The 22,212-nt window shown below is 42.7% G+C and overlaps 13 non-coding genes across 13 annotated transcripts; 9 read left to right on the top strand and 4 right to left on the bottom strand.

The window, feature by feature from the left end:
* Positions 1–7,935: 7,935 nt before the first annotated feature.
* On the top strand, positions 7,936–8,045 carry TRNAL-CAA (transfer RNA leucine (anticodon CAA)). Its single transcript has 2 exons — positions 7,936–7,973; positions 8,000–8,045. It is a non-coding gene; the product is annotated as a tRNA-Leu (tRNA).
* Positions 8,046–9,006: 961 nt separating this feature from the next.
* On the top strand, positions 9,007–9,116 carry TRNAL-CAA (transfer RNA leucine (anticodon CAA)). Its single transcript has 2 exons — positions 9,007–9,044; positions 9,071–9,116. It is a non-coding gene; the product is annotated as a tRNA-Leu (tRNA).
* A 616-nt stretch (positions 9,117–9,732) lies between these two features.
* TRNAR-UCG (transfer RNA arginine (anticodon UCG)) lies at positions 9,733–9,805 on the bottom strand. Its single transcript has one exon. It is a non-coding gene; the product is annotated as a tRNA-Arg (tRNA).
* Positions 9,806–11,148: 1,343 nt separating this feature from the next.
* TRNAL-CAA (transfer RNA leucine (anticodon CAA)) lies at positions 11,149–11,258 on the top strand. The gene is made up of 2 exons: positions 11,149–11,186; positions 11,213–11,258. It is a non-coding gene; the product is annotated as a tRNA-Leu (tRNA).
* A 616-nt stretch (positions 11,259–11,874) lies between these two features.
* TRNAR-UCG (transfer RNA arginine (anticodon UCG)) lies at positions 11,875–11,947 on the bottom strand. Its single transcript has one exon. It is a non-coding gene; the product is annotated as a tRNA-Arg (tRNA).
* Positions 11,948–13,290: 1,343 nt separating this feature from the next.
* Positions 13,291–13,400, top strand: TRNAL-CAA (transfer RNA leucine (anticodon CAA)). Its single transcript has 2 exons — positions 13,291–13,328; positions 13,355–13,400. It is a non-coding gene; the product is annotated as a tRNA-Leu (tRNA).
* Positions 13,401–14,361: 961 nt separating this feature from the next.
* On the top strand, positions 14,362–14,471 carry TRNAL-CAA (transfer RNA leucine (anticodon CAA)). Its single transcript has 2 exons — positions 14,362–14,399; positions 14,426–14,471. It is a non-coding gene; the product is annotated as a tRNA-Leu (tRNA).
* Positions 14,472–15,432: 961 nt separating this feature from the next.
* TRNAL-CAA (transfer RNA leucine (anticodon CAA)) lies at positions 15,433–15,542 on the top strand. The gene is made up of 2 exons: positions 15,433–15,470; positions 15,497–15,542. It is a non-coding gene; the product is annotated as a tRNA-Leu (tRNA).
* A 961-nt stretch (positions 15,543–16,503) lies between these two features.
* On the top strand, positions 16,504–16,613 carry TRNAL-CAA (transfer RNA leucine (anticodon CAA)). Its single transcript has 2 exons — positions 16,504–16,541; positions 16,568–16,613. It is a non-coding gene; the product is annotated as a tRNA-Leu (tRNA).
* A 3,819-nt stretch (positions 16,614–20,432) lies between these two features.
* TRNAR-UCG (transfer RNA arginine (anticodon UCG)) lies at positions 20,433–20,505 on the bottom strand. Its single transcript has one exon. It is a non-coding gene; the product is annotated as a tRNA-Arg (tRNA).
* A 272-nt stretch (positions 20,506–20,777) lies between these two features.
* On the top strand, positions 20,778–20,887 carry TRNAL-CAA (transfer RNA leucine (anticodon CAA)). The gene is made up of 2 exons: positions 20,778–20,815; positions 20,842–20,887. It is a non-coding gene; the product is annotated as a tRNA-Leu (tRNA).
* A 616-nt stretch (positions 20,888–21,503) lies between these two features.
* Positions 21,504–21,576, bottom strand: TRNAR-UCG (transfer RNA arginine (anticodon UCG)). Its single transcript has one exon. It is a non-coding gene; the product is annotated as a tRNA-Arg (tRNA).
* A 272-nt stretch (positions 21,577–21,848) lies between these two features.
* Positions 21,849–21,958, top strand: TRNAL-CAA (transfer RNA leucine (anticodon CAA)). The gene is made up of 2 exons: positions 21,849–21,886; positions 21,913–21,958. It is a non-coding gene; the product is annotated as a tRNA-Leu (tRNA).
* The last annotated feature ends 254 nt before the right edge of the window (positions 21,959–22,212 follow it).

Below are 22,212 nucleotides of genomic sequence, written 5' to 3'. Positions count from 1 at the left end.
ACTCATGTAAAACATTAAAAAATATGCTTCTATACACTTTGAAATCCAGTAATACGCTGTTTCAACCTGCTCTGCACATACTCAGTTGCTCTCCCATTTTAGGCATATTTAAGTTATGACACCAGCCATTTGATGATTTGATAGTTTGGTTGAGAACACAAGCAAATGGGACAGTTATCAATCCCGGGATTCCAGGCATGTAACTGTGTTTTGAAACCCTTAAATCAATTGGTTTACTTCCACTTTATGATTTACTTCTGTTTGGAGGCTCTGGGCTTCAGCAAATTGGAAGCCTCCAGCAAGAAGCACGTTGTTATGGGTAAAGCAAGAATTTACGAGTGAAGGCCACAGGAAGGAACTGGAAAGCAGCATAGAAAACGACCACGAAGGGACTCGAACCCTCAATCTTCTGATCCGAAGTCAGATGCCTTATCCATTAGGCCACGAGGTCTGCCACAAGGACATGATTCTGGTTTGTGGCGCCCGGATCAACCAAACACTCGAAGATCACCTGGGACATCTTCTACTTTTTTTGCTCAAGGAGATTTGGTAGAAAGGATCTGAAATGTATGACTTGGTGCAAGGTCATGCTTTAAGAAGTGCATTTGCAAAAGGGCCTAGGTTCAGAGTGTTCATACAGCTCCTTGACATTGGTAATAGATCAATAGAGTACCACGAGTAGATGATATTTCCAGAGGAAGCCAAAGTACCTCAATGTATCTTGTCAGGATGGCCGAGTGGTCTAAGGCGCCAGACTCAAGAGCTGTTTCTTCACATTGTGTGGGTGTTCTGGTCTCCAAATGGAGGCGTGGCTTCAAATCCCACTTCTGACAATATGTTTACACATTTAGCTTGAACTACAATCACCACTCCCGCTGTGTTTTCATGCTACCATGTCACCGACAAAAAAACATGAAAAAAAATCCAAAAACTTTGCACATCCTACATAAAGATCAAATTCTTGAGGCAAATCTGCTAGACCATGCTGTTAAATCTGTCATTTAACCAGTTGCCGACCGCCGCACGCCGATGTACGTCGGTAGAATGGCACGGGCAGGCATAAGGACATACATGTACGTCCCTTGCCTCCCGCGGGTCGGGGGCCCGATCGGGCCCCCGCCCGGTGCCGGCGGCGGTCGGTATTCGTTCGGGAGCGATCCCGGACGAGGGGACGGCCATTCATTCATGGCCACCCCCTCGCGATCGCTCCCGACGAATAGAAATCCCCGGTGACATCACTTCCTCTCCTGTAATGTAAACACAGGAGAGGAAGTGATGTATTCTCTCCTCCGTGTCGGTGTTTTTCGTTCCGACACGGAGGAGAGCGGATCAGTGAGTTGCACCAACACTCTACACACACAGTAGAACATGCCAGGCACACTCACACCCCCCCTTTACCCCCCGATCACCCCCCCAATTACCCCTGCCCCCCAGTCACAGTGACACCAATGTCATTTTTTTTTTTTTTTTTTTTGCATTGGTGTCATTTGTGACTGTAATAACTGTTAGGGCAGTTAGAGTTAGCCCCCTTTAGTTCTAATGTACCCCCCTAACCCCCCCAATAAAGGTTTAACCCCGTGATCACCCCCCGTCGCCAGTGTCACTAAGGCTGGGTTCACATTGCAGCGGTTTATGAGAACGAATGTGATTCGCACCGCACTGCAGTGCAAATCACATCCGATCTCTGTGCGATTCGAGTTCAGCCATTCGCCGCACCCGCCGCACCCGCCACACCCGCCGCACCCGCCGCAAATTCGCACGGGACCCTTTTTTTGGCCCGCAGCAGAATCGGATCGCATGGGTGTTCACACCATGCGATCCGAGTTTGCAGATCGCACTGCGATATGCGAACTGATCTGGGGGTGTCAGTAACATTTCACTGACACTCCCAGCAGTTCGCATAGGGCAGTGTGAACTGCCGCCGGGAGGCATGCGATGCGGGAACCCGCCGCGGATTCGCGGCGTTTCCGCATCGCTCCAGTGTGAACCCAGCCTAATAAGCGATCATTTTTCTGATCGCCGTATTAGTGTCACAGGTGACGCTAGTTAGGCAGGTAGGTATTTAGGTTCGCCGCAGCTTTTTATAGCGCCAGGGACCCCCATATACTACCGCATAAAGCCCCCTGATTGCCCCCTAGTTAACCCTTTCACCAGTGATCACCATATAACTGTTACAGGTGACGCTGGTTGGTTAGTTATTTTTTTATAGTTTCAGGGCACCCGCCATTTATTACCTAATAAAGGTTTAACCCCCTGATCACCCGGTGGGTGTCATTTGTGACTAATAACTGTTAGGGCAGTTAGGGTTAGCCCCCTTTAGTTCTAAGGTACCCCCCTAACCCCCCCAATAAAGGTTTAACCCCGTGATCACCCCCCCTCGCCAGTGTCACTAAGGCTGGGTTCACATTGCAGCGGTTTATGAGAACGGATGTGATTCGCACCGCACTGCAGTGCAAATCACATCCGATCTCTGTGCGATTCGAGTTCAGCCATTCGCCGCACCCGCCGCAAATTCGCACGGGACCCTTTTTTTGGCCCGCAGCAGAATCGGATCGCATGGGTGTTCACACCATGCGATCCGAGTTTGCAGATCGCACTGCGATATGCGAACTGATCTGGGGGTGTCAGTAACATTTCACTGACACTCCCAGCAGTTCGCATAGGGCAGTGTGAACTGCCGCCGGGAGGCATGCGATGCGGGAACCCGCCGCGCATTCGTGGCGTTCCCGCATCGCTCCAGTGTGAACCCAGCCTAATAAGCGATCGTTTTTCTGATCGCTGTATTAGTGTCACAGGTGACGCTAGTTAGGCAGGTAGGTATTTAGGTTCGCTGCAGCTTTTTATAGCGCCAGGGACCCCCATATACTACCGCATAAAGCCCCCTAATTGCCCCCTAGTTAACCCTTTCACCAGTGATCACCATATAACTGTTACAGGTGACGCTGGTTGGTTAGTTATTTTTTTATAGTTTCAGGGCACCCGCCATTTATTACCTAGTCTCACTAGTGTACCCCTAAATTTAGGGGTGTCTACTTTCCAAAATGGGGTCATTTGGGGGGGGTTTGTGCCATCTTGGCATTTTATGGCCTTCAAAACTGTAATAGGTAGTGAGAAGTGAACTCAAAAATTTACGCCCTTAGAAAGCCTGAAGGCGGTGCTTGGTTTTCGGGGCCCCGTACGCGGCTAGGCTCCCAAAAAGTCCCACATATGTGGTATCCCCGTACTCAGGAGAAGCAGCAGAATTTATTTTGGGGTGTCATTTCACATATGCCCATGGCATGCATGAGCAATATATCATTTAGTGACAACTTTGTTAAAAAAAAAAAAAAAAAAAAAAAGTTTGTAATTTTCCCCGCAACTTGTGGCAAAATATAAAATATTCCATGAACTCAACATGCCTCTCAGCAAATAGCTTGGGGTGTCTACTTTCTAAAATGGGGTCATTTGTGGGGGTTTTGTGCCATCTTGGCATTTTATGGCCTTCAAAACTGTAATAGGTAGTGAGAAGTGAACTCAAAAATTTACGCCCTTAGAAAGCCTGAAGGCGGTGCTTGGTTTTCGGGGCCCCGTACGCGGCTAGGCTCCCAAAAAGTCCCACATATGTGGTATCCCCATACTCAGGAGAAGCAGCAGAATTTATTTTGGGGTGTCATTTCACATACGCCCATAGCATGTGTGAGCAATATATCATTTAGTGACAACTTTGTGTAAAAAAAAAAAAAAATTTTTTTTTTTTGTCATTATTCAATCGCTTGAGGCAAAAAAATAAAATATTCAATGGGCTCAACATGCCTCTTATCAATTTCCTTAGGGGGTCTACTTTCCAAAATGGGGTCATTTGGGGGGGTTTTGTACTGCCCTGCCATTTTAGCACCTCAAGAAATGAGATAGGCAGTCGTAAACTAAAAGCTGCGTAAATTCCAGAAAACGTACCTTAGTTTGTAGATGTGACAACTTTTACGCAAACCAATAAATATACAATTATTGACTTTTTTTTTACCAAAGACATGTGGCTGAATACATTTTGGCCTAAATGTATGACTAAAATTGAGTTTATTGGATTTTTCTAATAACAAAAAGTAGAAAATATCATTTTTTTTCAAAATTTGCGGTCTTTTTACGTTTATATCGCAAAAAATAAAAATCGCAGAGGCAATCAAATACCATCAAAAGAAAGCTCTATTTGTGGGAAGAAAAGGACGCAAATTTTGTTTGGGTACAACATTGCATGACCGCGCAATTACCAGTTAAAGCAGCGCAGTGCCAAAGTGTAAAAAGACCTCTGGTCATTTACCAGCAAAATGGTCCGGTCTGAAAGTGGTTAAAGTGCAACTTTAGTCAGAAAAGTAAGTCCTGCTACATCTCTTCCGGTTGTCCCATTTTGCATATATACTCATGGTAGTACTCGAACCCTCAATCTTCTGATCCAAAGTCAGACGCCTTATCCATTAGGCCACGCGGTCTGCCACGAGGACATGATTCTGGTTTGTGGCACCCGGATCAACCAAACACTCGAAGATCACCTGGGACATCTTCTACTTTTTTTGCTCAAGGAGATTGGGTAGAAAGGATCTGAAATGTATGACTTGGTGCAAGGTCATGCTTTAAGAAGTGCATTTGCAAAAGGGCCTAGGTTCAGAGTGTTCATATAGCTCCTTGACAATGGTAATAGATCAATAGAGTACCACGAGTAGATGAAGCCATAGCACCTCAATATATCTTGTCAGGATGGCCGAGTGGTCTAAGGCGCCAGACTCAGGAGCTGTTTCTGCACATTGTGTGGGTGTTCTGGTCTCCAAATGGAGGCGTGGGTTCAAATCCCACTTCTGACAATCTGTTTACACATTTAACTTGAACTACAATCACCACTCCCGCTGTGTTTTCATGCTACCATGTCACCGACAAAAAAACATGAAAAAAAATCCAAAAACTTTGCACATCCTACATAAAGATCAAATTCTTGAGGAAAATCTGCTAGACCATGCTGTTAAATCTGTCATTTAAAGTGCAACTTTAGTCAGAAAAGTAAGTCCTGCTACATCTCTTCCGGTTGTCCCATTTTGCATATATACTCATGTAAAACATTAAAAAATATGCTTCTATACACTTTGAAATCCAGTAATACGCTGTTTCAACCTGCTCTGCACATACTCAGTTGCTCTCCCATTTTAGGCATATTGAAGTTATGACACCAGCCATTTGATGATTTGATAGTTTGGTTGAGAACACAAGCAAATGGGACAGTTATCAATCCCGGGATTCCAGGCATGTAACTGTGTTTTGAAACCCTTAAATCAATTGGTTTACTTCCACTTTATGATTTACTTCTGTTTGGAGGCTCTGGGCTTCAGCAAATTGGAAGCCTCCAGCAAGAAGCACGTTGTTATGGCTAAAGCAAGAATTTACGAGTGAAGGTCACAGGAAGGAACTGGAAAGCAGCATAGAAAACGACCACGCAGGGACTCGAACCCTCAATCTTCTGATCTGAAGTCAGACGCCTTATCCATTAGGCCACGCGGTCTGCCACAAGGACATGATGCTGGTTTGTGGCGCCCGGATCAACCAAACACTCGAAGATCACCTGGGACATCTTCTACTTTTTTTGCTCAAGGAGATTTGGTAGAAAGGATCTGAAATGTATGACTTGGTGCAAGGTCATGCTTTAAGAAGTGCATTTGCAAAAGGGCCTAGGTTCAGAGTGTTCATACAGCTCCTTGACAATGGTAATAGATCAATAGAGTACCACGAGTAGATGATATTTCCAGAGGAAGCCATATCACCACAGTATATCTTCTCAGGATGGCCGAGTGGTCTAAGGCGCCAGACTCAAGAGCTGTTTCTTCACATTGTGTGGGTGTTCTGGTCTCCAAATGGAGGCGTGGGTTCAAATCCCTCTTCTGACAATCTGTTTACACATTTAGCTTGAACTACAATCACCACTCCCGCTGTGTTTTCATGCTACCATGTCACCGACAAAAAAACATGAAAAAAAATCCAAAAACTTTGCACATCCTACATAAAGATCAAATTCTTGAGGAAAATCTGCTAGACCATGCTGTTAAATCTGTCATTTAAAGTGCAACTTTAGTCACAAAAGTAAGTCCTGCTACATCTCTTCCGGTTGTCCCATTTTGCATATATACTCATGTAAAACATTAAAAAATATGCTTCTATACACTTTGAAATCCAGTAATACGCTGTTTCAACCTGCTCTGCACATTCTCAGTTGCTCTCCCATTTTAGGCATATTTAAGTTATGACACCAGCCATTTGATGATTTGATAGTTTGGTTGAGAACACAAGCAAATGGGACAGTTATCAATCCCGGGATTCCAGGCATGTAACTGTGTTTTGAAACCCTTAAATCAATTGGTTTACTTCCACTTTATGATTTACTTCTGTTTGGAGGCTCTGGGCTTCAGCAAATTGGAAGCCTCCAGCAAGAAGCACGTTGTTATGGCTAAAGCAAGAATTTACGAGTGAAGGTCACAGGAAGGAACTGGAAAGCAGCATAGAAAACGACCACGAAGGGACTCAAACCCTCAATCTTCTGATCCGAAGTCAGACGCCTTATCCATTAGGCCACGCGGTCTGCCACAAGGACATGATTCTGGTTTGTGGCGCCCGGATCAACCAAACACTCGAAGATCACCTGGGACATCTTCTACTTTTTTTGCTCAAGGAGATTTGGTAGAAAGGATCTGAAATGTATGACTTGGTGCAAGGTCATGCTTTAAGAAGTGCATTTGCAAAAGGGCCTAGGTTCAGAGTGTTCATACAGCTCCTTGACAATGGTAATAGATCAATAGAGTACCACGAGTAGATGATATTTCCAGAGGAAGCCAAAGCACCTCAATGTATCTTGTCAGGATGGCCGAGTGGTCTAAGGCACAAGACTCAAGAGCTGTTTCTTCACATTGTGTGGGTGTTCTGGTCTCCAAATGGAGGCGTGGGTTCAAATCCCACTTCTGACAATCTGTTTACACATTTAGCTTGAACTACAATCACCACTCCCGCTGTGTTTTCATGCTACCATGTCACCGACAAAAAAACATGAAAAAAAATCCAAAAACTTTGCACATCCTACATAAAGATCAAATTCTTGAGGAAAATCTGCTAGACCATGCTGTTAAATCTGTCATTTAAAGTGCAACTTTAGTCAGAAAAGTAAGTCCTGCTACATCTCTTCCGGTTGTCCCATTTTGCATATATACTCATGTAAAACATTAAAAAATATGCTTCTATACACTTTGAAATCCAGTAATACGCTGTTTCAACCTGCTCTGCACATTCTCAGTTGCTCTCCCATTTTAGGCATATTTAAGTTATGACACCAGCCATTTGATGATTTGATAGTTTGGTTGAGAACACAAGCAAATGGGACAGTTATCAATCCCGGGATTCCAGGCATGTAACTGTGTTTTGAAACCCTTAAATCAATTGGTTTACTTCCACTTTATGATTTACTTCTGTTTGGAGGCTCTGGGCTTCAGCAAATTGGAAGCCTCCAGCAAGAAGCACGTTGTTATGGGTAAAGCAAGAATTTACGAGTGAAGGTCAGAGGAAGGAACTGGAAAGCAGCATAGAAAACGACCACGAAGGGACTCAAACCCTCAATCTTCTGATCCGAAGTCAGACGCCTTATCCATTAGGCCACGCGGTCTGCCACAAGGACATGATTCTGGTTTGTGGCGCCCGGATCAACCAAACACTTGAAGATCACCTGACACATCTTCTACTTTTTTTGCTCAAGGAGATTTGGTAGAAAGGATCTGAAATGTATGACTTGGTGCAAGGTCATGCTTTAAGAAGTGCATTTGCAAAAGGGCCTAGGTTCAGAGTGTTCATACAGCTCCTTGACAATGGTAATAGATCAATAGAGTACCACGAGTAGATGATATTTCCAGAGGAAGCCAAAGCACCTCAATGTATCTTGTCAGGATGGCCGAGTGGTCTAAGGCGCCAGACTCAAGGGCTGTTTCTTCACATTGTGTGGGTGTTCTGGTCTCCTAATGGAGGCGTGGGTTCAAATCCCACTTCTGACAATCTGTTTACACATTTAGCTTGAACTACAATCACCACTCCCGCTGTGTTTTCATGCTACCATGTCACCGACAAAAAAACATGAAAAAAAATCCAAAAACTTTGCACATCCTACATAAAGATCAAATTCTTGAGGAAAATCTGCTAGACCATGCTGTTAAATCTGTCATTTAAAGTGCAACTTTAGTCAGAAAAGTAAGTCCTGCTACATCTCTTCCGGTTGTCCCATTTTGCATATATACTCATGTAAAACATTAAAAAATATGCTTCTATACACTTTGAAATCCAGTAATACGCTGTTTCAACCTGCTCTGCACATACTCAGTTGCTCTCCCATTTTAGGCATATTTAAGTTATGACACCAGCCATTTGATGATTTGATAGTTTGGTTGAGAACACAAGCAAATGGGACAGTTATCAATCCCGGGATTCCAGGCATGTAACTGTGTTTTGAAACCCTTAAATCAATTGGTTTACTTCCACTTTATGATTTACTTCTGTTTGGAGGCTCTGGGCTTCAGCAAATTGGAAGCCTCCAGCAAGAAGCACGTTGTTATGGGTAAAGCAAGAATTTACGAGTGAAGGTCACAGGAAGGAACTGGAAAGCAGCATAGAAAACGACCACGAAGGGACTCAAACCCTCAATCTTCTGATCCGAAGTCAGACGCCTTATCCATTAGGCCACGCGGTCTGCCACAAGGACATGATTCTGGTTTGTGGCGCCCGGATCAACCAAACACTCGAAGATCACCTGGGACATCTTCTACTTTTTTTGCTCAAGGAGATTTGGTAGAAAGGATCTGAAATGTATGACTTGGTGCAAGGTCATGCTTTAAGAAGTGCATTTGCAAAAGGGCCTAGGTTCAGAGTGTTCATACAGCTCCTTGACAATGGTAATAGATCAATAGAGTACCACGAGTAGATGATATTTCCAGAGGAAGCCAAAGCACCTCAATGTATCTTGTCAGGATGGCCGAGTGGTCTAAGGCGCCAGACTCAAGAGCTGTTTCTTCACATTGTGTGGGTGTTCTGGTCTCCAAATGGAGGCGTGGGTTCAAATCCCACTTCTGACAATCTGTTTACACATTTAGCTTGAACTACAATCACCACTCCCGCTGTGTTTTCATGCTACCATGTCACCGACAAAAAAACATGAAAAAAAATCCAAAAACTTTGCACATCCTACATAAAGATCAAATTCTTGAGGAAAATCTGCTAGACCATGCTGTTAAATCTGTCATTTAAAGTGCAACTTTAGTCAGAAAAGTAAGTCCTGCTACATCTCTTCCGGTTGTCCCATTTTGCATATATACTCATGTAAAACATTAAAAAATATGCTTCTATACACTTTGAAATCCAGTAATACGCTGTTTCAACCTGCTCTGCACATTCTCAGTTGCTCTCCCATTTTAGGCATATTTAAGTTATGACACCAGCCATTTGATGATTTGATAGTTTGGTTGAGAACACAAGCAAATGGGACAGTTATCAATCCCGGGATTCCAGGCATGTAACTGTGTTTTGAAACCCTTAAATCAATTGGTTTACTTCCACTTTATGATTTACTTCTGTTTGGAGGCTCTGGGCTTCAGCAAATTGGAAGCCTCCAGCAAGAAGCACGTTGTTATGGGTAAAGCAAGAATTTACGAGTGAAGGACACAGGAAGGAACTGGAAAGCAGCATAGAAAACGACCACGAAGGGACTCGAACCCTCAATCTTCTGATCCGAAGTCAGACGCCTTATCCATTAGGCCACGCGGTCTGCCACAAGGACATGATTCTGGTTTGTGGCGCCCGGATCAACCAAACACTCGAAGATCACCTGGGACATCTTCTACTTTTTTTGCTCAAGGAGATTTGGTAGAAAGGATCTGAAATGTATGACTTGGTGCAAGGTCATGCTTTAAGAAGTGCATTTGCAAAAGGGCCTAGGTTCAGAGTGTTCATACAGCTCCTTGACAATGGTAATAGATCAATAGAGTACCACGAGTAGATGATATTTCCAGAGGAAGCCAAAGCACCTCAATGTATCTTGTCAGGATGGCCGAGTGGTCTAAGGCACAAGACTCAAGAGCTGTTTCTTCACATTGTGTGGGTGTTCTGGTCTCCAAATGGAGGCGTGGGTTCAAATCCCACTTCTGACAATCTGTTTACACATTTAGCTTGAACTACAATCACCACTCCCGCTGTGTTTTCATGCTACCATGTCACCGACAAAAAAACATGAAAAAAAATCCAAAAACTTTGCACATCCTACATAAAGATCAAATTCTTGAGGAAAATCTGCTAGACCATGCTGTTAAATCTGTCATTTAAAGTGCAACTTTAGTCAGAAAAGTAAGTCCTGCTACATCTCTTCCGGTTGTCCCATTTTGCATATATACTCATGTAAAACATTAAAAAATATGCTTCTATACACTTTGAAATCCAGTAATACGCTGTTTCAACCTGCTCTGCACATTCTCAGTTGCTCTCCCATTTTAGGCATATTTAAGTTATGACACCAGCCATTTGATGATTTGATAGTTTGGTTGAGAACACAAGCAAATGGGACAGTTATCAATCCCGGGATTCCAGGCATGTAACTGTGTTTTGAAACCCTTAAATCAATTGGTTTACTTCCACTTTATGATTTACTTCTGTTTGGAGGCTCTGGGCTTCAGCAAATTGGAAGCCTCCAGCAAGAAGCACGTTGTTATGGGTAAAGCAAGAATTTACGAGTGAAGGTCACAGGAAGGAACTGGAAAGCAGCATAGAAAACGACCACGAAGGGACTCAAACCCTCAATCTTCTGATCCGAAGTCAGACGCCTTATCCATTAGGCCACGCGGTCTGCCACAAGGACATGATTCTGGTTTGTGGCGCCCGGATCAACCAAACACTCGAAGATCACCTGGGACATCTTCTACTTTTTTTGCTCAAGGAGATTTGGTAGAAAGGATCTGAAATGTATGACTTGGTGCAAGGTCATGCTTTAAGAAGTGCATTTGCAAAAGGGCCTAGGTTCAGAGTGTTCATACAGCTCCTTGACAATGGTAATAGATCAATAGAGTACCACGAGTAGATGATATTTCCAGAGGAAGCCAAAGCACCTCAATGTATCTTGTCAGGATGGCCGAGTGGTCTAAGGCGCCAGACTCAAGAGCTGTTTCTTCACATTGTGTGGGTGTTCTGGTCTCCAAATGGAGGCGTGGGTTCAAATCCCACTTCTGACAATCTGTTTACACATTTAGCTTGAACTACAATCACCACTCCCGCTGTGTTTTCATGCTACCATGTCACCGACAAAAAAACATGAAAAAAAATCCAAAAACTTTGCACATCCTACATAAAGATCAAATTCTTGAGGAAAATCTGCTAGACCATGCTGTTAAATCTGTCATTTAAAGTGCAACTTTAGTCAGAAAAGTAAGTCCTGCTACATCTCTTCCGGTTGTCCCATTTTGCATATATACTCATGTAAAACATTAAAAAATATGCTTCTATACACTTTGAAATCCAGTAATACGCTGTTTCAACCTGCTCTGCACATTCTCAGTTGCTCTCCCATTTTAGGCATATTTAAGTTATGACACCAGCCATTTGATGATTTGATAGTTTGGTTGAGAACACAAGCAAATGGGACAGTTATCAATCCCGGGATTCCAGGCATGTAACTGTGTTTTGAAACCCTTAAATCAATTGGTTTACTTCCACTTTATGATTTACTTCTGTTTGGAGGCTCTGGGCTTCAGCAAATTGGAAGCCTCCAGCAAGAAGCACGTTGTTATGGGTAAAGCAAGAATTTACGAGTGAAGGACACAGGAAGGAACTGGAAAGCAGCATAGAAAACGACCACGAAGGGACTCGAACCCTCAATCTTCTGATCCGAAGTCAGACGCCTTATCCATTAGGCCACGCGGTCTGCCACAAGGACATGATTCTGGTTTGTGGCGCCCGGATCAACCAAACACTCGAAGATCACCTGGGACATCTTCTACTTTTTTTGCTCAAGGAGATTTGGTAGAAAGGATCTGAAATGTATGACTTGGTGCAAGGTCATGCTTTAAGAAGTGCATTTGCAAAAGGGCCTAGGTTCAGAGTGTTCATACAGCTCCTTGACAATGGTAATAGATCAATAGAGTACCACGAGTAGATGATATTTCCAGAGGAAGCCAAAGCACCTCAATGTATCTTGTCAGGATGGCCGAGTGGTCTAAGGCACAAGACTCAAGAGCTGTTTCTTCACATTGTGTGGGTGTTCTGGTCTCCAAATGGAGGCGTGGGTTCAAATCCCACTTCTGACAATCTGTTTACACATTTAGCTTGAACTACAATCACCACTCCCGCTGTGTTTTCATGCTACCATGTCACCGACAAAAAAACATGAAAAAAAATCCAAAAACTTTGCACATCCTACATAAAGATCAAATTCTTGAGGAAAATCTGCTAGACCATGCTGTTAAATCTGTCATTTAAAGTGCAACTTTAGTCAGAAAAGTAAGTCCTGCTACATCTCTTCCGGTTGTCCCATTTTGCATATATACTCATGTAAAACATTAAAAAATATGCTTCTATACACTTTGAAATCCAGTAATACGCTGTTTCAACCTGCTCTGCACATTCTCAGTTGCTCTCCCATTTTAGGCATATTTAAGTTATGACACCAGCCATTTGATGATTTGATAGTTTGGTTGAGAACACAAGCAAATGGGACAGTTATCAATCCCGGGATTCCAGGCATGTAACTGTGTTTTGAAACCCTTAAATCAATTGGTTTACTTCCACTTTATGATTTACTTCTGTTTGGAGGCTCTGGGCTTCAGCAAATTGGAAGCCTCCAGCAAGAAGCACGTTGTTATGGGTAAAGCAAGAATTTACGAGTGAAGGTCACAGGAAGGAACTGGAAAGCAGCATAGAAAACGACCACGAAGGGACTCAAACCCTCAATCTTCTGATCCGAAGTCAGACGCCTTATCCATTAGGCCACGCGGTCTGCCACAAGGACATGATTCTGGTTTGTGGCGCCCGGATCAACCAAACACTCGAAGATCACCTGGGACATCTTCTACTTTTTTTGCTCAAGGAGATTTGGTAGAAAGGATCTGAAATGTATGACTTGGTGCAAGGTCATGCTTTAAGAAGTGCATTTGCAAAAGGGCCTAGGTTCAGAGTGTTCATACAGCTCCTTGACAATGGTAATAGATCAATAGAGTACCACGAGTAGATGATATTTCCAGAGGAAGCCAAAGCACCTCAATGTATCTTGTCAGGATGGCCGAGTGGTCTAAGGCGCCAGACTCAAGGGCTGTTTCTTCACATTGTGTGGGTGTTCTGGTCTCCTAATGGAGGCGTGGGTTCAAATCCCACTTCTGACAATCTGTTTACACATTTAGCTTGAACTACAATCACCACTCCCGCTGTGTTTTCATGCTACCATGTCACCGACAAAAAAACATGAAAAAAAATCCAAAAACTTTGCACATCCTACATAAAGATCAAATTCTTGAGGAAAATCTGCTAGACCATGCTGTTAAATCTGTCATTTAAAGTGCAACTTTAGTCAGAAAAGTAAGTCCTGCTACATCTCTTCCGGTTGTCCCATTTTGCATATATACTCATGTAAAACATTAAAAAATATGCTTCTATACACTTTGAAATCCAGTAATACGCTGTTTCAACCTGCTCTGCACATACTCAGTTGCTCTCCCATTTTAGGCATATTTAAGTTATGACACCAGCCATTTGATGATTTGATAGTTTGGTTGAGAACACAAGCAAATGGGACAGTTATCAATCCCGGGATTCCAGGCATGTAACTGTGTTTTGAAACCCTTAAATCAATTGGTTTACTTCCACTTTATGATTTACTTCTGTTTGGAGGCTCTGGGCTTCAGCAAATTGGAAGCCTCCAGCAAGAAGCACGTTGTTATGGGTAAAGCAAGAATTTACGAGTGAAGGTCACAGGAAGGAACTGGAAAGCAGCATAGAAAACGACCACGAAGGGACTCAAACCCTCAATCTTCTGATCCGAAGTCAGACGCCTTATCCATTAGGCCACGCGGTCTGCCACAAGGACATGATTCTGGTTTGTGGCGCCCGGATCAACCAAACACTCGAAGATCACCTGGGACATCTTCTACTTTTTTTGCTCAAGGAGATTTGGTAGAAAGGATCTGAAATGTATGACTTGGTGCAAGGTCATGCTTTAAGAAGTGCATTTGCAAAAGGGCCTAGGTTCAGAGTGTTCATACAGCTCCTTGACAATGGTAATAGATCAATAGAGTACCACGAGTAGATGATATTTCCAGAGGAAGCCAAAGCACCTCAATGTATCTTGTCAGGATGGCCGAGTGGTCTAAGGCGCCAGACTCAAGAGCTGTTTCTTCACATTGTGTGGGTGTTCTGGTCTCCAAATGGAGGCGTGGGTTCAAATCCCACTTCTGACAATCTGTTTACACATTTAGCTTGAACTACAATCACCACTCCCGCTGTGTTTTCATGCTACCATGTCACCGACAAAAAAACATGAAAAAAAATCCAAAAACTTTGCACATCCTACATAAAGATCAAATTCTTGAGGAAAATCTGCTAGACCATGCTGTTAAATCTGTCATTTAAAGTGCAACTTTAGTCAGAAAAGTAAGTCCTGCTACATCTCTTCCGGTTGTCCCATTTTGCATATATACTCATGTAAAACATTAAAAAATATGCTTCTATACACTTTGAAATCCAGTAATACGCTGTTTCAACCTGCTCTGCACATACTCAGTTGCTCTCCCATTTTAGGCATATTTAAGTTATGACACCAGCCATTTGATGATTTGATAGTTTGGTTGAGAACACAAGCAAATGGGACAGTTATCAATCCCGGGATTCCAGGCATGTAACTGTGTTTTGAAACCCTTAAATCAATTGGTTTACTTCCACTTTATGATTTACTTCTGTTTGGAGGCTCTGGGCTTCAGCAAATTGGAAGCCTCCAGCAAGAAGCACGTTGTTATGGCTAAAGCAAGAATTTACGAGTGAAGGTCACAGGAAGGAACTGGAAAGCAGCATAGAAAACGACCACGAAGGGACTCAAACCCTCAATCTTCTGATCCGAAGTCAGACGCCTTATCCATTAGGCCACGCGGTCTGCCACAAGGACATGATTCTGGTTTGTGGCGCCCGGATCAACCAAACACTCGAAGATCACCTGGGACATCTTCTACTTTTTTTGCTCAAGGAGATTTGGTAGAAAGGATCTGAAATGTATGACTTGGTGCAAGGTCATGCTTTAAGAAGTGCATTTGCAAAAGGGCCTAGGTTCAGAGTGTTCATACAGCTCCTTGACAATGGTAATAGATCAATAGAGTACCACGAGTAGATGATATTTCCAGAGGAAGCCATAGCACCTCAATATATCTTGTCAGGATGGCCGAGTGGTCTAAGGCGCCAGACTCAAGAGCTGTTTCTTCACATTGTGTGGGTGTTCTGGTCTCCAAATGGAGGCGTGGGTTCAAATCCCACTTCTGACAATCTGTTTACACATTTAGCTTGAACTACAATCACCACTCCCGCTGTGTTTTCATGCTACCATGTCACCGACAAAAAAACATGAAAAAAAATCCCAAAACTTTGCACATCCTACATAAAGATCAAATTCTTGAGGAAAATCTGCTAGACCATGCTGTTAAATGTGTCATTTAAAGTGCAACTTTAGTCAGAAAAGTAAGTCCTGCTACATCTCTTCCGGTTGTCCCATTTTGCATATATACTCATGTAAAACATTAAAAAATATGCTTCTATACACTTTGAAATCCAGTAATACGCTGTTTCAACCTGCTCTGCACATACTCAGTTGCTCTCCCATTTTAGGCATATTTAAGTTATGACACCAGCCATTTGATGATTTGATAGTTTGGTTGAGAACACAAGCAAATGGGACAGTTATCAATCCCGGGATTCCAGGCATGTAACTGTGTTTTGAAACCCTTAAATCAATTGGTTTACTTCCACTTTATGATTTACTTCTGTTTGGAGGCTCTGGACTTCAGCAAATTGGAAGCCTCCAGCAAGAAGCACGTTGTTATGGCTAAAGCAAGAATTTACGAGTGAAGGTCACAGGAAGGAAGTGGAAAGCAGCATAGAAAACAACCACGAAGGGACTTGAACCCTCAATCTTCTGATCCGAAGTCAGACGCCTTATCCATTAGGCCACGCGGTCTGCCACAAGGACATGGTTCTGGTTTGTGGCGCCCGGATCAACCAAACACTCGAAGATCACCTGGGACATCTTCTACTTTTTTTGCTCAAGGAGATTTGGTAGAAAGGATCTGAAATGTATGACTTGGTGCAAGGTCATGCTTTAAGAAGTGCATTTGCAAAAGGGCCTAGGTTCAGAGTGTTCATACAGCTCCTTGACAATGGTAATAGATCAATAGAGTACCACGAGTAGATGATATTTCCAGAGGAAGCCAAAGTACCTCAACGTATTTTGTCAGGATGGCCGAGTGGTCTAAGGCGCCAGACTCAAGAGCTGTTTCTTCACATTGTGTGGGTGTTCTGGTCTCCAAATGGAGGCGTGGGTTCAAATCCCACTTCTGACAATCTGTTTACACATTTAGCTTGAACTACAATCACCACTCCCGCTGTGTTTTCATGCTACCATGTCACCGACAAAAAAACATGAAAAAAAATCCCAAAACTTTGCACATCCTACATAAAGATCAAATTCTTGAGGAAAATCTGCTAGACCATGCTGTTAAATCTGTCATTTAAAGTGCAACTTTAGTCAGAAAAGTAAGTCCTGCTACATCTCTTCCGGTTGTCCCATTTTGCATATATACTCATTTAAAACATTAAAAAATATGGTTCTATACACTTTGAAATCCAGTAATACGCTGTTTCAACCTGCTCTGCACATACTCAGTTGCTCTCCCATTTTAGGCATATTTAAGTTATGACACCAGCCATTTGATGATTTGATAGTTTGGTTGAGAACACAAGCAAATGGGACAGTTATCAATCCCGGGATTCCAGGCATGTAACTGTGTTTTGAAACCCTTAAATCAATTGGTTTACTTCCACTTTATGATTTACTTCTCTTTGGAGGCTCTGGGCTTCAGCAAATTGGAAGCCTCCAGCAAGAAGCACGTTGTTATGGGTAAAGCAAGAATTTACGAGTGAAGGTCACAGGAAGGAACAGGAAAGCAGCATAGAAAACAACCACGAAGGGACTCGAACCCTCAATCTTCTGATCTGAAGTCAGACGACTTATCCATTAGGCCACGCGGTCTACCACAAGGACATGGTTCTGGTTTGTGGTGCCCGGATCAACCAAACACTCGAAGATCACCTGGGACATCTTCTACTTTTTTTGCTCAAGGAGATTTGGTAGAAAGGATCTGAAATGTATGACTTGGTGCAAGGTCATGCTTTAAGAAGTGCATTTGCAAAAGGGCCTAGGTTCAGAGTGTTCATACAGCTCCTTGACAATGGTAATAGATCAATAGAGTACCACGAGTAGATAATATTTCCAGAGGAAGCCATAGCACCTCAATATATCTTGTCAGGATGGCTGAGTGGTCTAAGGCGCCAGACTCAAGAGCTGTTTCTTCACATTGTGTGGGTGTTCTGGTCTCCAAATGGAGGCGTGGGTTCAAATCCCACTTCTGACAATCTGTTTACACATTTAGCTTGAACTACAATCACCACTCCCACTGTGTTTTCATGCTACCATGTCACCGACAAAAAAACATGAAAAAAAATCCAAAAACTTTGCACATCCTACATAAAGATCAAATTCTTGAGGAAAATCTGCTAGACCATGCTGTTAAATCTGTCATTTAAAGTGCAACTTTAGTCAGAAAAGTAAGTCCTGCTACATCTCTTCCGGTTGTCCCATTTTGCATATATACTCATGTAAAACATTAAAAAATATGCTTCTATACACTTTGAAATCCAGTAAAACGCTGTTTCAACCTGCTCTGCACATACTCAGTTGCTCTCCCATTTTAGGCATATTTAAGTTATGACACCAGCCATTTGATGATTTGATAGTTTGGTTGAGAACACAAGCAAATGGGACAGTTATCAATCCCGGGATTCCAGGCATGTAACTGTGTTTTGAAACCCTTAAATCAATTGGTTTACTTCCACTTTATGATTTACTTCTGTTTGGAGGCTCTGGGCTTCAGCAAATTGGAAGCCTCCAGCAAGAAGCACGTTGTTATGGGTAAAGCAAGAATTTACGAGTGAAGGTCACGGGAAGGAAGTGGAAAGCAGCATAGAAAACAACCACGAAGGGACTCGAACCCTCAATCTTCAGATCCAAAGTCAGACGCCTTATCCATTAGGCCACGCGGTCTGCCACAAGGACATGGTTCTGGTTTGTGGCGCCCGGATCAACCAAACACTCGAAGATCACCTGGGACATCTTCTACTTTTTTTGCTCAAGGAGATTTGGTAGAAAGGATCTGAAATGTATGACTTGGTGCAAGGTCATGCTTTAAGAAGTGCATTTGCAAAAGGGCCTAGGTTCAGAGTGTTCATACAGCTCCTTGACAATGGTAATAGATCAATAGAGTACCACGAGTAGATAATATTTCCAGAGGAAGCCATAGCACCTCAATATATCTTGTCAGGATGGCTGAGTGGTCTAAGGCGCCAGACTCAAGAGCTGTTTCTTCACATTGTGTGGGTGTTCTGGTCTCCAAATGGAGGCGTGGGTTCAAATCCCACTTCTGACAATCTGTTTACACATTTAGCTTGAACTACAATCACCACTCCCACTGTGTTTTCATGCTACCATGTCACCGACAAAAAAACATGAAAAAAAATCCAAAAACTTTGCACATCCTACATAAAGATCAAATTCTTGAGGAAAATCTGCTAGACCATGCTGTTAAATCTGTCATTTAAAGTGCAACTTTAGTCAGAAAAGTAAGTCCTGCTACATCTCTTCCGGTTGTCCCATTTTGCATATATACTCATGTAAAACATTAAAAAATATGCTTCTATACACTTTGAAATCCAGTAAAACGCTGTTTCAACCTGCTCTGCACATACTCAGTTGCTCTCCCATTTTAGGCATATTTAAGTTATGACACCAGCCATTTGATGATTTGATAGTTTGGTTGAGAACACAAGCAAATGGGACAGTTATCAATCCCGGGATTCCAGGCATGTAACTGTGTTTTGAAACCCTTAAATCAATTGGTTTACTTCCACTTTATGATTTACTTCTGTTTGGAGGCTCTGGGCTTCAGCAAATTGGAAGCCTCCAGCAAGAAGCACGTTGTTATGGGTAAAGCAAGAATTTACGAGTGAAGGTCACGGGAAGGAAGTGGAAAGCAGCATAGAAAACAACCACGAAGGGACTCGAACCCTCAATCTTCAGATCCAAAGTCAGACGCCTTATCCATTAGGCCACGTGGTCTGCCACAAGGACATGGTTCTGGTTTGTGGCGCCCGGATCAACCAAACACTCGAAGATCACCTGGGACATCTTCTACTTTTTTTGCTCAAGGAGATTTGGTAGAAAGGATCTGAAATGTATGACTTGGTGCAAGGTCATGCTTTAAGAAGTGCATTTGCAAAAGGGCCTAGGTTCAGAGTGTTCATACAGCTCCTTGACAATGGTAATAGATCAATAGAGTACCACGAGTAGATGATATTTCCAGAGGAAGCCATAGCACCTCAATATATCTTGTCAGGATGGCTGAGTGGTCTAAGGCGCCAGACTCAAGAGCTGTTTCTTCACATTGTGTGGGTGTTCTGGTCTCCAAATGGAGGCGTGGGTTCAAATCCCACTTCTGACAATCTGTTTACACATTTAGCTTGAACTACAATCACCACTCCCGCTGTGTTTTCATGCTACCATGTCACCAACAAAAAAACATGAAAAAAAATCCAAAAACTTTGCACATCCTACATAAAGATCAAATTCTTGAGGAAAATCTGCTAGACCATGCTGTTAAATCTGTCATTTAAAGTACAACTTTAGTCAGAAAAGTAAGTCCTGCTACATCTCTTCCGGTTGTCCCATTTTGCATATATACTCATGTAAAACATAAAAAAATATGGTTCTATACACTTTGAAATCCAGTAATACGCTGTTTCAACCTGCTCTGCACATACTCAGTTGCTCTCCCATTTTAGGCATATTTAAGTTATGACACCAGCCATTTGATGATTTGATAGTTTGGTTGAGAACACAAGCAAATGGGACAGTTATCAATCCCGGGATTCCAGGCATGTAACTGTGTTTTGAAACCCTTAAATCAATTGGTTTACTTCCACTTTATGATTTACTTCTGTTTGGAGGCTCTGGGCTTCAGCAAATTGGAAGCCTCCAGCAAGAAGCACGTTGTTATGGCTAAAGCAAGAATTTACGAGAGAAGGTCACAGGAAAGCAGCATAGAAAACGACCACGAAGGGACTCGAACCCTCAATCTTCTGATCCGAAGTCAGACGCCTTATCCATTAGGCCACGCGGTCTGCCACAAGGACATGATTCTGGTTTGTGGCGCCCGGATCAACCAAACACTCGAAGATCACCTGGGACATCTTCTACTTTTTTTGCTCAAGGAGATTTGGTAGAAAGGATCTGAAATGTATGACTTGGTGCAAGGTCATGCTTTAAGAAGTGCATTTGCAAAAGGGCCTAGGTTCAGAGTGTTCATACAGCTCCTTGACAATGGTAATAGATCAATAGAGTACCACGAGTAGATGATATTTCCAGAGGAAGCCAAAGTACCTCAATGTATCTTGTCAGGATGGCCGAGTGGTCTAAGGCGCCAGACTCAAGAGCTGTTTCTTCACATTGTGTGGGTGTTCTGGTCTCCAAATGGAGGCGTGGGTTCAAATCCCACTTCTGACAATCTGTTTACACATTTAGCTTGAACTACAATCACCACTCCCGCTGTGTTTTCATGCTACCATGTCACCGACAAAAAAACATGAAAAAAAATCCCAAAACTTTGCACATCCTACATAAAGATCAAATTCTTGAGGAAAATCTGCTAGACCATGCTGTTAAATCTGTCATTTAAAGTGCAACTTTAGTCAGAAAAGTAAGTCCTGCTACATCTCTTCCGGTTGTCCCATTTTGCATATATACTCATGTAAAACATTAAAAAATATGGTTCTATACACTTTGAAATCCAGTAATACGCTGTTTCAACCTGCTCTGCACATACTCAGTTGCTCTCCCATTTTAGGCATATTTAAGTTATGACACCAGCCATTTGATGATTTGATAGTTTGGTTGAGAACACAAGCAAATGGGACAGTTATCAATCCCGGGATTCCAGGCATGTAACTGTGTTTTGAAACCCTTAAATCAATTGGTTTACTTCCACTTTATGATTTACTTCTGTTTGGAGGCTCTGGGCTTCAGCAAATTGGAAGCCTCCAGCAAGAAACACGTTGTTATGGGTAAAGCAAGAATTTACGAGTGAAGGTCACAGGAAGGAAGTGGAAAGCAGCATAGAAAACGACCACGAAGGGACTCGAACCCTCAATCTTCTGATCCGAAGTCAGACGCCTTATCCATTAGGCCACGCGGTCTGCCAAAAGGACATGATTCTGGTTTGTGGCGCCCGGATCAACCAAACACTCGAAGATCACCTGGGACATCTTCTACTTTTTTTGCTCAAGGAGATTTGGTAGAAAGGATCTGAAATGTATGACTTGGTGCAAGGTCATGCTTTAAGAAGTGCATTTGCAAAAGGGCCTAGGTTCAGAGTGTTCATACAGCTCCTTGACAATGGTAATAGATCAATAGAGTACCATGAGTAGATGATATTTCCAGAGGAAGCCAAAGTACCTCAATGTAACTTGTCAGGATGGCCGAGTGGTCTAAGGCGCCAGACTCAAGAGCTGTTTCTTCACATTGTGTGGGTGTTCTGGTCTCCAAATGGAGGCGTGGGTTCAAATCCCACTTCTGACAATCTGTTTACACATTTAGCTTGAACTACAATCACCACTCCCGCTGTGTTTTCATGCTACCATGTCACCGACAAAAAAACATGAAAAAAAATCCAAAAACTTTGCACATCCTACATAAAGATCAAATTCTTGAGGAAAATCTGCTAGACCATGCTGTTAAATCTGTCATTTAAAGTGCAACTTTAGTCAGAAAAGTAAGTCCTGCTACATCTCTTCCGGTTGTCCCATTTTGCATATATACTCATGTAAAACATT

This window comes from Lithobates pipiens, unplaced genomic scaffold (assembly GCF_037356315.1).
Source record: "Lithobates pipiens isolate NorthernLeopardFrog02 unplaced genomic scaffold, aLitPip1_a1.2 Scaffold_1, whole genome shotgun sequence".
Classification (NCBI taxonomy): domain Eukaryota; kingdom Metazoa; phylum Chordata; class Amphibia; order Anura; family Ranidae; genus Lithobates; species Lithobates pipiens.
The sequence above is the reverse complement of the archived record's forward strand: the minus strand, read 5'-3'. Positions and strand labels throughout refer to the sequence as shown.